Genomic DNA, 15,150 nt, shown 5'->3' with positions numbered 1-15,150 from the left:
AACCCCAATAGCTTTCCAGATGGAACTCCAAATACACATTTTTCCAGGTTGAGCTTGAGATTATACGTGTGAAGCCTTTTAAAAAACTTTCTTAAATCTTTAACATGGTTAGCTTGTTTCTTGACTTAATAATCATATCATCTACGTAGACCTCAATCTCCTTATGCATCATATTATGAAACATAGTGGTCATGGCTCTCATGTATGTTGCTCCAGTATTCTTCAAATCAAACGGCATCACTCGATAACAATAGGTCCCCCATGGTGTGATAAAAGACGTCTTCTCCGCGTCTTCATCATCCATAATGATCTGGTGGTATCTGGCATAGCAATCCATAAAAGAGGACACCTCATGTTTAGCATAGTTATCTAGCAAAATATGGATGTTGGGCAGCGGAAAATCATCTTTCAGACTTTCTCTGTTCAAATCACGGTAATTAACACATACCTAAATTTTGCTATCTTTCTTTGGGATAGGAACAACATTGGATAACCACGTGGGATAACGAGCCACTAGAATTACTTAGGCTTCAAGTTGTTTCATAATTTCCTCTTTGATTTTAATACTTACATCAGTTTTAAACTTCCTCAACTTCTGTTTGACAGGAGGGAATGCGGGATCAGTTGGCAATTTATGGGCCACTAATTCAATGCTTAAACCAGGCATATCATCATAAGACCATGCAAAAGCATCCTTATAATTATTTAATGCTTGAATCATTTCATCTTTTAACTGTGGCAAAGCATGTACACTGATTTTAGTTTCCCTAACATCTTTTTGATTCCCTAGATTTATTGGCTCAGTTTCATTCAAATTAAGATTCGTATTGTTTTCAAACTGTTCCAACTCTTTGCTTATTTATTCTAGTGCCTCTTCTTCATCATATTCCTCCTCTTGTTTCATTATATGTTGATTACTTTGGATTTTAAGATCAGGCTAAAAATTCTGGATGCATGTCATGTCATTAGAATCAGCATAAAGAGAACTGTATAAAGAAAAGACAAAAATAAAATGTATTAGACACAAAATAAGAGGGACATTGCATTTTATTTAAAAGGGAAAGATAGGAGGGTTTAAACATAAACAACAGAATATAAACAAGCTAAATTCCAAATTACAACTCTGGAATAACTCAGATAAACAGAAAGAAAAATAAAATGAACTACCAAAACTCCCTCCTGGTGGGAGAAGAGTGACTTCCCAATTGTTGAGACGGACAGCTAGGCCTATAAACTACACACCTGCCTTACTGGTACCTTCTCCATCTTCAACCATATCAACTTTAATAAAAATGTTCTAGAAGTCATCAACCAATTCAGCTTCAAATTCTACATGCTTCGTGATACCGCTCTTAACAAATGATTCAATGAGTAGTGGCATTGGGCAAGGGAGTGACCATGTTTCCTTTTTCCTTCCCTTGCCTTTCTTCAAATCTTCAATCGTAGGCTCAAATCCCAGACCGAAAGTGCCTATGTTCTCATTCGTACATATGGGATGAACTATACCGTGCAGAAATACTCCCAAACCCCTTCCTGGATCGAATCTGTATTTCGAAAGTTCACTCACCATCATAATAGAAGCGAAAGACAATTGTGGTCCCGGTATAACCTGCCCTTAAAGGATATGATCCACTGGTACTGTATCAAAAATTTGATATACAAATGTCTTCTCTACATTATTTGCTTCAATAAGAGACAAGGGAGAATCTTCGTAGGTGGATAAATCTCCTTCACCATGAATAACCACTTCTTGCTTGTCATACTCAAACTTAATCATCTAGTGCAGTGTAGATGCAACCGCCTTGGCCTTGTGGATCCACGATCTTCCCAATAACAGATTGTAAGAGGATTCGATATTTAATACTTGAAACTCTATACGAATTCAACAGGCCCTATAATTAGCATTAGTTCTATTTCACCAATGGAATTTGATTTTGCACCATCAAAAGGCCTGATGCATAAATTGTTGGGCCTGATCCTCTCAGCACCAATATTCAACTTTTGCAAAGTAGAAATAGGGCAAATATTTATAACTGAACCTCCGTCAATCATGACATCAGTGACGTAGAAATCTTCACACTTCACTGTAATGTAAAGGCCCCGGTTATTCCCCGTTCCTTCAACAGGCAATTCATCATCAGAGAAGATGATCCAATTGACCTCAAAGATTTTTCCAACCATTTTATCAAGATGATTTACTGTAATCTCCCCAGGAACATATGCTTCATTTAATACCTTCAGTATAATATGACGATGTTCCTTAGAATGCAACAACAAAGATAAGAGAGAAATTTGAGCAGGGGTTTTCTTCAACTGATATATTATTAAATACTCTGGCAACTTCATGTTTTTCAAAAATTCTTCAGCTTCTTCTTCAGTGACAGGTTTTTTGATAGATGAAGGCCCACTCACCACTGGCTTAGGCTTCCTTAAACCTTCAAGCACGAAGTATCTTTTGACCGAGTCAAACCCCCTACCTCATCTACTTCTTTCTCGACTTCCTTCCCCTAATAAATCAACACAGTCCACTTATAGTTCCAGGGGACCTTTTTCGTATCAATAATCAGAGGTTGGGTCACCAATTTGAGGATAATAGGCACTGCCAATGCTCCTTTCACGGCCAAGATAGGCTTACCCGAAGCTCCTACCACCGTCAACTTAGGTTTATCCAAACTTAAATCAGCATATCTTCTGGCACCTTGCACTGTGATCAGGGGTTTCTTTGTGCTTTCTTGGTCTTTATCTTCTCCCATTCCTTCCTAGCTTAATGACATTGCTTTTAAAGACTTTGCTACATTAACCAATTTTTCCTCGCTGGTCTATATCTTGACAATAGGCTTATAACTCCTTGACGAATCTTTCCCATCATATATCAATTCTAATATATTGGTTTCAGCATGGGTTGGCAGCAGACTCTGGTTAATGTTTGGAACCTCCGGGACCTGGGCCTGCATCTGATTTGTGTTAATTAAATCTTGGACATCTCTCTTTGAATGCCAATATTTCTTGATATCATAGCCTAGCATGTTAGAACAGCACGTATACCTTAAAGAATAATCGAGATTCCTCAGAGGGGGATTTGTAAGTCTTCCTTGAATTGGTCTTACAACCTTCATCTTTCTCAATCGATCAAAAAGCTAGTATATAACTCCCCAAGAGGTGTGAACTGATTTTTGACAGCCTTCTCTTTCTTGTACTCAAGCCTGGGTTGGAAACCAGGTCTGGAGTGGTTTTGGTAATTTAGTGGAGCTGATGGGCAATTTTATGGAGCTTGCACATGCCATTGCGGGTAAGAAGAGGTTTGGGCATATGGTTGCACGCTATATACTAGCTATGAAGGCGGTGGAATAAAATATAATGGGTTTTGTGGAGGGTTGTAATAGTGAGTAGGAACATATGAAGCTTGGGCGTAGACTTGGGCTTGGGATTGAGGATAGGGGCGAGGCGGTCTTTTGGGATAGGAATGGGTTCCAACTACAGCGGTCGCCACATCCTCTTTTTTTTTTTTTTACCTCTGAACGCGCCAGATCCACCTTGAATAGCTTGTGTGGTGTATTTCAACGCGGAAAAACTCACTATTTAAGCGGTCTTTATTTCGTTCTCTATTATCTCTCCCATTTTGAGGACTTCAATAATAGACTTTCCCATTGTCAGAAGTAAATATTGAAAATAGGTCTCATCCTGTGCCTAAATGAAGACCTCTACCAGCTTTCTCTCCTTCATTGGAGGCTTTACCTTGGCAGCCTATTCGCACTACCTTATCGCATGTTCTCTAAAGCCTTCAGTGCTTTTCTTCTTTATGCTGACCAAGGATTTTTCATCTGAAATCAGGTCAAAATTATACTGAAAATATTGCACAAACTCAGAAGCTAAGTCATCCTAGCTATTCCACTTGTCGATATCTTGATTGACAAACCATTCTGAAGCCAGATTGGAAAGACTCTCGCTAAAAAAAGCCATAAGCAACTCTTCCCTTCCCTCTGTAGCCCTCAATTGGTTGCAATAACGTCTCAAGTATGCCACGGGTTCACCGTTCCTAGCATACTTCTCGAACTTGGGCATTTTAAAATCAAGGGGAAGGTTGATGTCTGGGAACATACAAAGATCTTTATAGGAAACACTCTTATAACCACCGATTTCCTGTAAATTCCTCATGGCCTATTCCAAGATTTTCAATTTCCGTGCTATGCCTTCCTATTCTTCTTTTGCGACAGGCTTCTCCGTATCAAATAGAAATATAGGTGGCTGAGTGTACTCGTACGGTTCATTCATTCTCAAAGTTGGCTCCGGGGGATAATACTGACTATCTAAAACCTTTAATACTGGCTCACTAATAGACCGACGAAGCCCCGTTGTCGGACGCACAACATATGTGGGAGCTTCAGGTAGTAGAGGAACCACGAATACCGGTGTGATTGGTGGTACCGCTGAGCAGTAGGTTTTGGTTGGGGAGCTGCCAAGGGAACACTCAAAGTGCCAGGATAATAATGTCACAGAGTGAATCCTGGCGCGTGCTCAGGTGACTCAATGGGAGCAGAGAATTGTGCCTGAGAGAGTGGTGGAAAATTAGAGATAATCCCAAGACCTTCAGGGAGCGAAGGAGGAGGCATGCCACTAGCCCATGCTTGGTGCAAATCTATCAATTGTTGCCTGAGCCTTACTACCTCATCATTACGTTCTGAACTTTCTTCCCTGGGATCCTGATCCAGGTCCATGAGTGAGTTTTCAATCTCCCTGCTAGGTATGGTAAGCTTTGCTTTTGATCTGGTGAAGTACGGGTGGCTATTCAGAGTGCTGCAAACCTACCACTATTATCTGAAAAAACATGCTAATCAAAGACAACATCCGTTAGGATTAGGGCACACAACAAGCATGGGAATCACATTGGTAAAATTATCTGAGATTCATGTTCATTTCTACCAGCCTTTGAGGGTAGTGAGATCATTTTAACATCATCCCGATTTTCATCTACATCCATTTGCTTCTTTTCTCCAAACAAACCTTTTTTCTTTTGCCCTTATTTCTCTTTTTTTTTTTGTATCAGTCTCTGTTCTTTCCCTTTCTTGTCTCATCATCCTTTCTTTCTTTTCTTCTCTCGCTATCTACCTTCATTTTATCATTCTTTATGGATTTTGCTTTTCTTTAAAAGAGGGAAAATAATGAAAAACCATGAAACAAATGATTAGATCGAACCCAAAAGTAGGTTGCCTACGTATCATGTTATACATGAATCAGATCTTGCATTGTTCGGGCAATGCCTACATAAACACCAAAAAAAATTATTTTTTATTCTTGATTTTTTTAACGAAAACACACAAAAGGAAAAAATTCCGCAACTTCACTACATTTCAAAAAGAGACAACTAAAACAAACTTTGAATTTAAGAAAACTTAAAAACTGATCAACAAAAACTAGACAACATTCTAGACCCATAAGATGACATGTGTAATACTCCTAGTAAAGACTCTTAACATTTAAAACAAACTTGACCCCGACTGAACAAAGGCATAACAATACAAGGATAGAAAAATAAAGGACTCAAACTAAATAAAACATAAGAGTTGCTCCTTCAAATTGGTGCGCTGTGGGATGACCCTGGCTAAGATGGACCTGTCTGTGAAGTTCTCTTTCTCCCATTCAAACTTTGTAGCATATCCTGCAAAGACACCCTGATATTTGGGAAGAAGTTTCTGGCACATATCCCCGCCTCATGGAGAGTGCACCTGGAAAGATTGTTTTGACACCTTTCTACAGTCTTGAGCAAATCTGATAACTGAACTCTCAGTGTCTCCACTTTGGCCCCCGCACTTTCATCCTGACTGCCCTTGACAATGCATTCTTCATGTATTCTTCCTCTAAGTTGCAAGGGTAATGGCCTACTAATACTCGAGGTGTGGTTTGCAGCCAGATCTCATATATTTGAGTGTACCCCGGATAATCCAAACTTTCTTTGAAAGTATCCACTCCTAGCTTTGTTGTACTATTCCAAAAATGATCGTATTTTATCTCGCCTAAGGCTTGGTCCTTAAAGTACTCAACATCCTTTAGAAGATCCACTACTGGCGGTACATTCTGTGGCCTACCCAACTGTCTCATACCCTAGAAGGTGTGTATGGTATTGTGCAATTAAGCCCTAACATGGCTTTCACTTGATTGGGTATGCAACGATCAATCACGTTCGGTCTAACTAAGAAAGGCGTATGCTAATGCTCCATCATCCAAAGTTGGAATATCAGGTTACTGCCCTAAAAAAATCTCATCCCCCTTTTCACCTCGGTTAAAGCCTTATATATTTCTGCTAAGATCATGGGTACGATAGTAACCCTGACCTTGTCATTTTGCTTAGCACCCTTGTCCTTTTGATCTTTATAAAATAGAGCCGTTACCACAGATTGCAAACGTGTATTAACACGTCTTTCTTCTTGTGGGAACACTAGAGTCCCTAACAAGGCGAGGGTGAAGACTTCAAGATACTTTCTCTCCCACTTCTACTTAGTCATATAAAATTCATCCCAAAAGCAGTCAAAACCTTCTGAAGACCCGAATCTGGCGAATAAACGATCCAAGGAAATCCATGATTGATTCAGACAACCCAAATACCTGTTGTTACTCTTCAACCCACAACCTTGCAGAAACCTATTGGCCAAGTGGTTCCGATCTCGGATCATTCTTTTATTAATATAAGGCAAATGGAGCAGACCGGATATTTCTGCCAAAGTAGGTGTCATCTCACACTTTCCGAACCTAAACACCAAATTACTAGGATCCTAAAAGGTCAATATAGCATCTATTAGATCTGGCTGGGGCGAGATATGTAGCAGCTCCATAAGATCACCTAATATTTTAATTAACTCTTGCTGGTCAATATAGTTGAACGTACTCCACCACTTGATTAACTTTTTAGGCACCTTGCCAACCATTTGGACTTTAGACTTTGTGGACGGATCCATCCTCTAATGACAAATAATTTGATAAGTGCAAAAGATTCCCAACCCTTGGGACCTTGACGCGGACATATGTCGAAGGGACAGACCACTTTATGACTCTAATTCGCCGAACAATATCACTGAATAAAATCAGCCTACTTGGCTAAGACTTGATAACAACACTAAATTATGAGGAAAAAGACCTAGGCTAACGCTCAGACAAAGGCAAAAATAAATATTACCAGACCCACCGAGGGTTGCCTATGTATCCCGCTCCTAGGGATGGGAATCAGGTATGCATAGTTCATCCAAGTTGGGCAATTAAAACGGACTGAAACTTCACTTAAGAGACGCGATTACAGACGGATGACGAAAAATAAAATATTTTTGGGGTTTTCAATTAGACACTTCACACAAAACTGTCACCAATAATATGAAAGAAAAAATATTTTTTGGTATTTTCATTTTATGAAATGGACACAACTACTAACATTTTTGAAACTTCAAAAGAAAATCTTTTTTGGAATTTATGAATGCATGCTAATTGAGATAAAAGGAAAATCATTTTGATGTTTGAGATTGCGAGTGCGAAATGTAAAAGAAATCTCTTTTTTTTTTTAATTTTGAATTATGAAAAATAAAAAACATAAAGAACTCTAAAGATCAAGAAACTGTTTTTTTTTCTTTTTTTGAGTCACTTTCTTTCTTTTTCCTCTTCTTTATTTCGACTTTTCGCTACCTACACACTTTACTTCTAACACATGTTTTTCCCAAATCAGTCCACCAAATGATCACGTTACCCTCAGAGATGCAACATTTAGCACGTAAGATGCTTTAGAGGTGAGTCTCCTACGAAAGAACAAGTAGGTCCCGCTAGGTCTCAAGATGATGCAGATAAGTATGACCTGAAGGCTGACCTATGCTGGGGTTTAGTAACAAGGCTGTTCAGGGGAGCGTATGGTTGATAGCGGCTTGCTTTAGCTGGCCACCTACTCCATACAACCCAACGGCTCCCCCCTAAAATAAGGGTGACTCAACTATAGATCATGTACACAAGTGTACTACGGAATTGTTGCAGAAAGAATGACTCGAGTTATGCACATGATGCCAGGTATAAAGCGGTAACACATAAAGAAAAATTGTAAACAAAGAACACGAAAATGAAAAACAGTGATAACAATAACATAAACAATAATCACAAATAATGTTTATACACTCTTAATGCCAAACAAAGCCGATACGACTCCAAAAAAAGTTCAAATTCTGAAAGTTCCCCAGTAGAGTCGCCAGAGCTGTCACCCCTTGTTTTCACTCCAAAAAGATTCATTTTAAGTTCGAAAGGGTTTTTTATTATTAGAAGTGACAAAATGAAGATTTTTGTTTTAAAAAGGACTATTTACAATTTTTATTCAGAGTCGCCACTTGACAAAAAATTGATGTGCCAAGTCACCTTTGAAAATCCTTTTCAAAACTGTTTTGACTCTAAAAGACTGATCCGTGAACGAAGATTCCAGCTAAGGAATTCTGTTGACCGAGGAGAAGGTGTTAGGCACCCCTCGATCCCGTGGCTTGACCACGGTCGCTTGGCGGAGTGTATCGATTAATTTGACATTATGAATATATATAAACCACAGAAAATCACACAAAACAATCAATCAAACAAACAAACAAAACAAATCCAAAATCATAATGTCCAATCCGATTATTACAATCCCAAAATATAAAAATGTGAAAATATAAACCTACTCTATTCTATGCTAATTCTAAACTACGCTTCATTGCTTTCTCCACCCGACGTTCCAGGCCTTAATCGTGCGTCATCTTCAAGTACATGGTACTTCGGGGCATTCTCCGAATAAATCAATACAAATCTCTCGGTGCATTCCCCATCCAAATAAATACAATAGATGTCAATGCATAAACCAAAACCATTCCACAAACATTTCATCATTCAACAATCACAAATCCTAAACTTTGCCTACCCAACTTACGTTTTCTTATTACTTTTGACTTATCATGTTACATTTAACAACGTCAAAATCGATTAAGATGATAAATTAAATAAACTAAGTAAAATTGTGAATTAACCGACTTTGATACCACCCTAAATTACGATTTAACCCCAACTCGAGTCCAAGTTCTTTGATTATTCCAGTTCACAACAACCAATTGATGGATATTAACAACCAACCACGATGATCCAAAACATATCAAAATCAACAAAATAAAATCCATACAACATGAATTTACCACACCAAGTATCACACAATTAAAATTAATTGAGAATGGGATAAAGAATGGACCTTATAGTCGCTTTCAAAATCAATGTATTATTCGATTAATTTTGATAGAATCCGCATCCGAAACTTCAAACCGACCTCAACAATGAAACTCTGTAGCCCACTCAATATTGGGAATAGCAACTCGAATAGAGACACAGTAATACAAAACTGACTGCAACCATACGACTGAGACTAAACAGTATGCGAATTCCCCCAAACCAATGCCAAATAAAGGGCCAAGAACAGAGGAACCAATCGAACAAAACAAAATCAGTACACCAAAAACTATTGTGAAATTGATTCAAAACAGAGATGAACAAATCAATGTTGGTTCAATCAACAGCGGGAAACTCAAAGCTAACAATGGATTTTGGCCCCTCTACCTTTAATACTTTTTGAATAGATTTACCTAGAAATCAAGGAAAAATAACAAGTTTCCAATGATTATAAGATTGATTCAGCTGAAACTGACAACGACGATTGGTTTCGGAGCTGAAGTCGCCGAAAAAACAAAGCTCGAATAGAGTTGTTTCTTGCCGTTGGTCCTACTTCTTCATTGGAGCTCTTCAAACACCACCTATTCATCATTTTCTTCTTATTGTGGGCTCGTATGGGTATGTTTTCCGGTGAGGGAGTACATTTGACGGTGAACTGAATATGTGTGTGCAATCGAGTGTGTGTTTGGTGCCAGGAAGAAGAAAGAAAGAACAAGATAAAAATAGTCTCCCCCCTTTTTCTAGAAATTTCTATGTGTATATATGCTTTTTTTCCTAGTCCCAGGAATCGGCCAAGAAATTTCCCTTTTATTTTTTTTTCTTTTTCCTTATTATTTCTTTGTGGTCAAGAAATGTGAGGGAGGAGGGTCACGTGGGTGAGGGGTTGGGTAGTTGGTGAGGTGTAAGTTTTTTAATTGGAGTGGTAGGGGTTAGGTGTCCATTTTTGATTGGTTGGGTTCTTGGAATTATTAAGATAGGACAAAATTAGTTAGGTTTGTTAAATGGGATTAAAATAAATAAATAAATAAATGAGTGAAAAGATGAGGTGGTTATTTATTTTCTTGGGAAAAAATTACTACGCGTATAGGGTACGTAGTAAAACGGGGTAAACGCTAAAATTTGTGAAGGGACGAAATTACGTGTCTACAACAGGGATCATATGGATGTTAATTGCTTCACTTTCCAACTATAGAGGCAACACAATGTATATGGCTTCTTAAAATTCAATTTTCTTGTGATTGATTCTACTTTGCAGAACTATTTTTTCCCTTAAGAAGTACTTTTAGTAATATTTATGTGTAATTCAAGTTATTAGTTTTACTTAAGATCTCCATCAATAATAATTCACCATTAAGTCTTTAATAATTCACCATCAATAATAATTCACCATTAAATCAATTTTTTGGAACAAGTGCACCGGTTAAAAGTTTTTTATGTTTCAATTAATATTGAAACAAATGCATTTTGAGTTACAAAGAAAATGAATGTGAAATTACAATTGAAACAAATGCATCTTGAGTTACAAATGCATTCACAATTGTAAATTCATTTAGGTTTTAGGTTCTTGAAACTTGAAAGAAAGACAATTTTTATTTAGGAACCTATTAACTATTGCTTAATTAATACTTTTTACTTGCATGAAAATTTTACCCTATAAATAGTGTTTCTTTTATTTGGAAAAGACAAGCACTCAAAACTACTTTTCCCTTGAAAAATACTTGAGAGACATTGATCAAATGGTGAAATCATCAATTCAAGTATAGAAAAGCAACATTCTTGAATGTTACTTGTTTTGTGGCTTAGTTGAATTCCAAAGATAGAGTTGTCACTAGTTCTTTCATTTGCTCTTGGGAGAGACTCCAACTATCTTCAAGAAGCGTATTATCGTGCCTCTAACCCAAGCAAGTTTTATTTTGAATTTCTTGTACAATTATCATTATTGTTCTAATAATTTGAAGATAGTTGTCTCTATGGCTTCTGCATCAATTTCAAATAGTAATCCATCTTTGCCTAATCCTGATTTTGAAATATTTGATGGCAAAGACTTTTCTAGATGGTGTGGAAAGATGGAATTCCTTTTAAGATGATTAAAGTTGGCATATGTTCTTGAAGAACCTTGTCCTAATGCTCCTGGTTCTGAGGTTGCATCTGACGAGGATACTTTGATTAAAGAACAAATTGCCAAATGGCAATATAATGATTATTTATTCAAGAATTATATTCTTGGAGGAATGTCTAACAAATATTATGATCAATATTATGTTAAATGCAAATATACTAAAGAGATATGGGACACTCTTCAAGCTATTTATTTAGCAGAAGAGGTGAGTTCTAAGAAATTTCTCGTTTCAAATTATATGGAGTTCAAAATGGTTGATGACCAGTCAATCACTGAACAAGTACAATAATTCCAAATTATAGCTAATAAAATTGCTATATCTGGAATTGCTCTTGATGAAAAATTTCATATTGGTGCTATTGTATCAAAACTTCCTCCATCTTGGAAAGAGTACTGAAGCAAACTCTTACACAAAAAGGAAGATTTGAAACTTGAACAATTGTTGCAACACTTGCAAATTAAACAAGAGATATGATGGCGCGATAATAATAGTTTGAAGGAACCTGTCATGAAAGCTCATATGGTTGAAGAAAAATCAAACAAGAAGGAACCAGAAAATATGAATTTTCAAAGGCAAAGAAGACTATAAATTTCAAGCATAATGGTGCCAATTTTAAATCTGGTGAATGCTATCATTATCACAAAGTTGGTCACTATGCGCGTGATTGTAGAATTCTCAAAGAAGAAAAGAAGAAAGAAAAAATAAATAAAAATAAAAAAGACAATCTTATGGAAATGGTCACAGAAGCATTTGTAGCGGAAGATCAAGTGGAATGGTGGATAGATACCGGCGTAACTCGTCACATATCAGGTAACCAAAATTCTTTCAAGACTTATGAATTAGTGGGGGACGGTAAAATTATATATATGGAAAAATCCTCCTCTACTAAAGTTGTGGGAAAAGGAACTGTTGAACTGAAGTTTACTTCCAGAAAGATAGTTACATTGATGGACGTACTGCATGTTCCTAATAGTCGAAAGAACTTGGTGTCAGGTATGCTTCTTTCGAAGCATGGTTTTAAAATGATTTTTAAGGCAGATAAGTTTATTTTATCTAAAAATGACATATTTGTTGGAAAAGATTATGTTGCAAATGGAATGTTTAAACTCAATATTGAAAATGAAAATATTTTTGCTTATCTTGTATAGTCTCTGTACTTATAGTGTGAACTTCTGGGATATGTGAATTTTAGATCCATTCAACTTATGGTGATTAATGGATTAATCAAATATTGTGAAAAGAATCATACTACTAAGTGTCTTACTTGTAGTAAATGCAAGATTACAAAGAAGCCCTTTAAGACAGTTGAAAGGACTTCCACACTTTTACAATTAATCCACACTGATATTTGTGAGATGGATTATTTGTCACGTCATGGAAAGAGGTATTGTATCACTTTTATTAATTACTACTCAAGATATACTTATGTCTTTCCATTGAAAACAAAAGATGAAACATTTGAGACTTTCAAAACATATAAAGCAGAAGTTGAAAATAAATTGAGTGTGAAAATTAAGTCAATTAGGTCTGATAGAGGTGGAGAGTACTTAAAGTTAGATTTTATTTATTTTTGTGAGAGAGAAGGCATTGAAAAACAATTGACCATGTCCTATACACCACAACAAAATTGTGTAGCAGAAAGAAAAAATAGGACTTTCATAGAAATGGTTAATTCTATACTTTATGGATCTGGTATATATGAAAATTTGTGGACTGGAGCCTTGCTTTCAGCATGTCATATTTTGAATAGAATTACTTCCAGAAATCATGATGCATCTCCATATGAACTTTGGAATAATTGAAAACCAAATATAAATTATTTTAAAGTATGGGGTTGCTTGGCTCATGTTCGATTACCAAATCAATATTTAACCAAGATTAGATATAGAAGATTAGATTGTGTGTTTATTGGTTATTCACAAACCAGTAAGGCTTAAAGATTTTTAAATCTTGAGACCCCAAGTCCTCACACAATTATTGAATCTTTACATGCTAACTTTTTTTAGCATATATATCCTAAGAAAAAAAAGATTCTTTTGAACAAGATTCAAGTTATTCTATTTCTCCTCTTAAAAGGAAAATAGTTGAGCCATTGGAAGAAACTCAACCAAGACGTAGTTCAAGATCAGCTAAATCAAAAGACTTTGGACCTAATTTTTAAGCTTATTTGGTTAAAAAGGATCCTAAAATTTATGTTGAATCTATGTCTTCACATGATGCTCCATTTTGGCATAAATCCATTAATGATGAAATGCATTCTATATTATCTAATAATACATGGATATTGTCTGATCTTTCTCCTGGATGTAAACCAATTGGTTGCCGATGGATTTTTAGGAAGAAAATAAAATCTGATGGTACTTTAGATAAGTACAAAGCCCATTTGGTAGCTAAAGACTTTACTCAATAAAAAGATATTGATTATTTTGATACTTTTTCACCTGTAGCTTGGATGACCTCTATTCATCTCTTGATTGCTCTAGCAGCAACTCATGGTCTTGTGATTCATCAGATGGATATGAAAACTGCATTCCTGAATGGAGATCTAGATGAAGAAGACTACATGAAACAACCAGAAGGATTTGTCAATCCTAATCAAGAATGTATAGTTTGTAAACTTCTTAAATCTTTTTATGGATTAAAACAAGCTCCAAAATAATGGCATGATAACTTTAGAAAAGTTATGATTTCTAATGTCTACTTAATCAATGGTGGAGATATCTACATATTCAGTAAATTTCAAGAAAATTCTGGTGTTATAATATGTCGCTATGTAGATCACATGTTGATCTTTGGAACTGATATCGAAAGAGTCAAAGAAACAAAATATTTTCTTGCTTCTCAGTTTGAAATAAAAGATCTTGGAGAAGATGATATAATTTTAGGCATTAAAATTGTAAGATCAGCAAGTGGTTTGACTCTTACTCAATCAAGTTATATTGAGAAGGTTCTAAAGAGGTTTGGTCATGTTGACAAAAAGCATGCTCCTACACCATTTGATCCTAGCATCAAACTAGTACAAAACTCTAGTGATATTCTTAATCAATTAACATATTCTCAGATTGTTGGGAGTCTTATGTATGTCATGCATTGTACCAGGCCAGATATTAGTTATGCAGTAGAAACTTTGAACAAGTTTACTGGTAGCCCTGAAGTTAAGCATTGGAAAGTTAATTTGTGTTTTAAGGTATTTGAAGGGTACAATTAATGTTGGCCTACATTATTCTACCTTTCCAATAGTTTTTGAAGGCTATTGTGATGCTACTTGGAATTCTGATCCGAATGAATCTAAATCTATTACTGCTTGGATTTTCATTTTTGTTGGAGCAGCAATATCTTGGAGATCAAAGAAGCAGACATGTATTACTCACTCAACCATGGAGTCAGAATTTATCGCTATGTCTTCTGCTAGAGAAGAAACTGATTGGCTGCAGAGTATGCTAATAGATATTCCATTATGGGGTATGCTAATACCACCTTTGACTCTATATTATGATAATAAAGCTGCTATATTTTGGGCTTCAAGTGATTATTATAATGGCAAGTCAAGACAACTTCATCTCAAACATAATCATGTGAGAATATTAGTGGAGGATGGCATAATATCACTTCAATATGTGAAGTCCAAACTCAATTTAGCAGATACTTTGTCTAAAGGGTTAGGCAAGAAATTGGTGGTACAAACTTGTAATGGGATGGGAATAAAGCCTATTATAGGTTGATTGTACTTTATGGTAACCCTACCTAATGATGTAATCTTAGGTTCAAAGGGAAAAACAAGTAAAGTTACAATTGTGAAGCACATCAATAAAATTTCCTTTTTTCC

Source organism: Capsicum annuum, chromosome 10 (genome assembly GCF_002878395.1).
Source record: "Capsicum annuum cultivar UCD-10X-F1 chromosome 10, UCD10Xv1.1, whole genome shotgun sequence".
Taxonomy (NCBI): Eukaryota; Viridiplantae; Streptophyta; class Magnoliopsida; order Solanales; family Solanaceae; genus Capsicum; species Capsicum annuum.
This window is presented reverse-complemented; position numbering follows the sequence as displayed.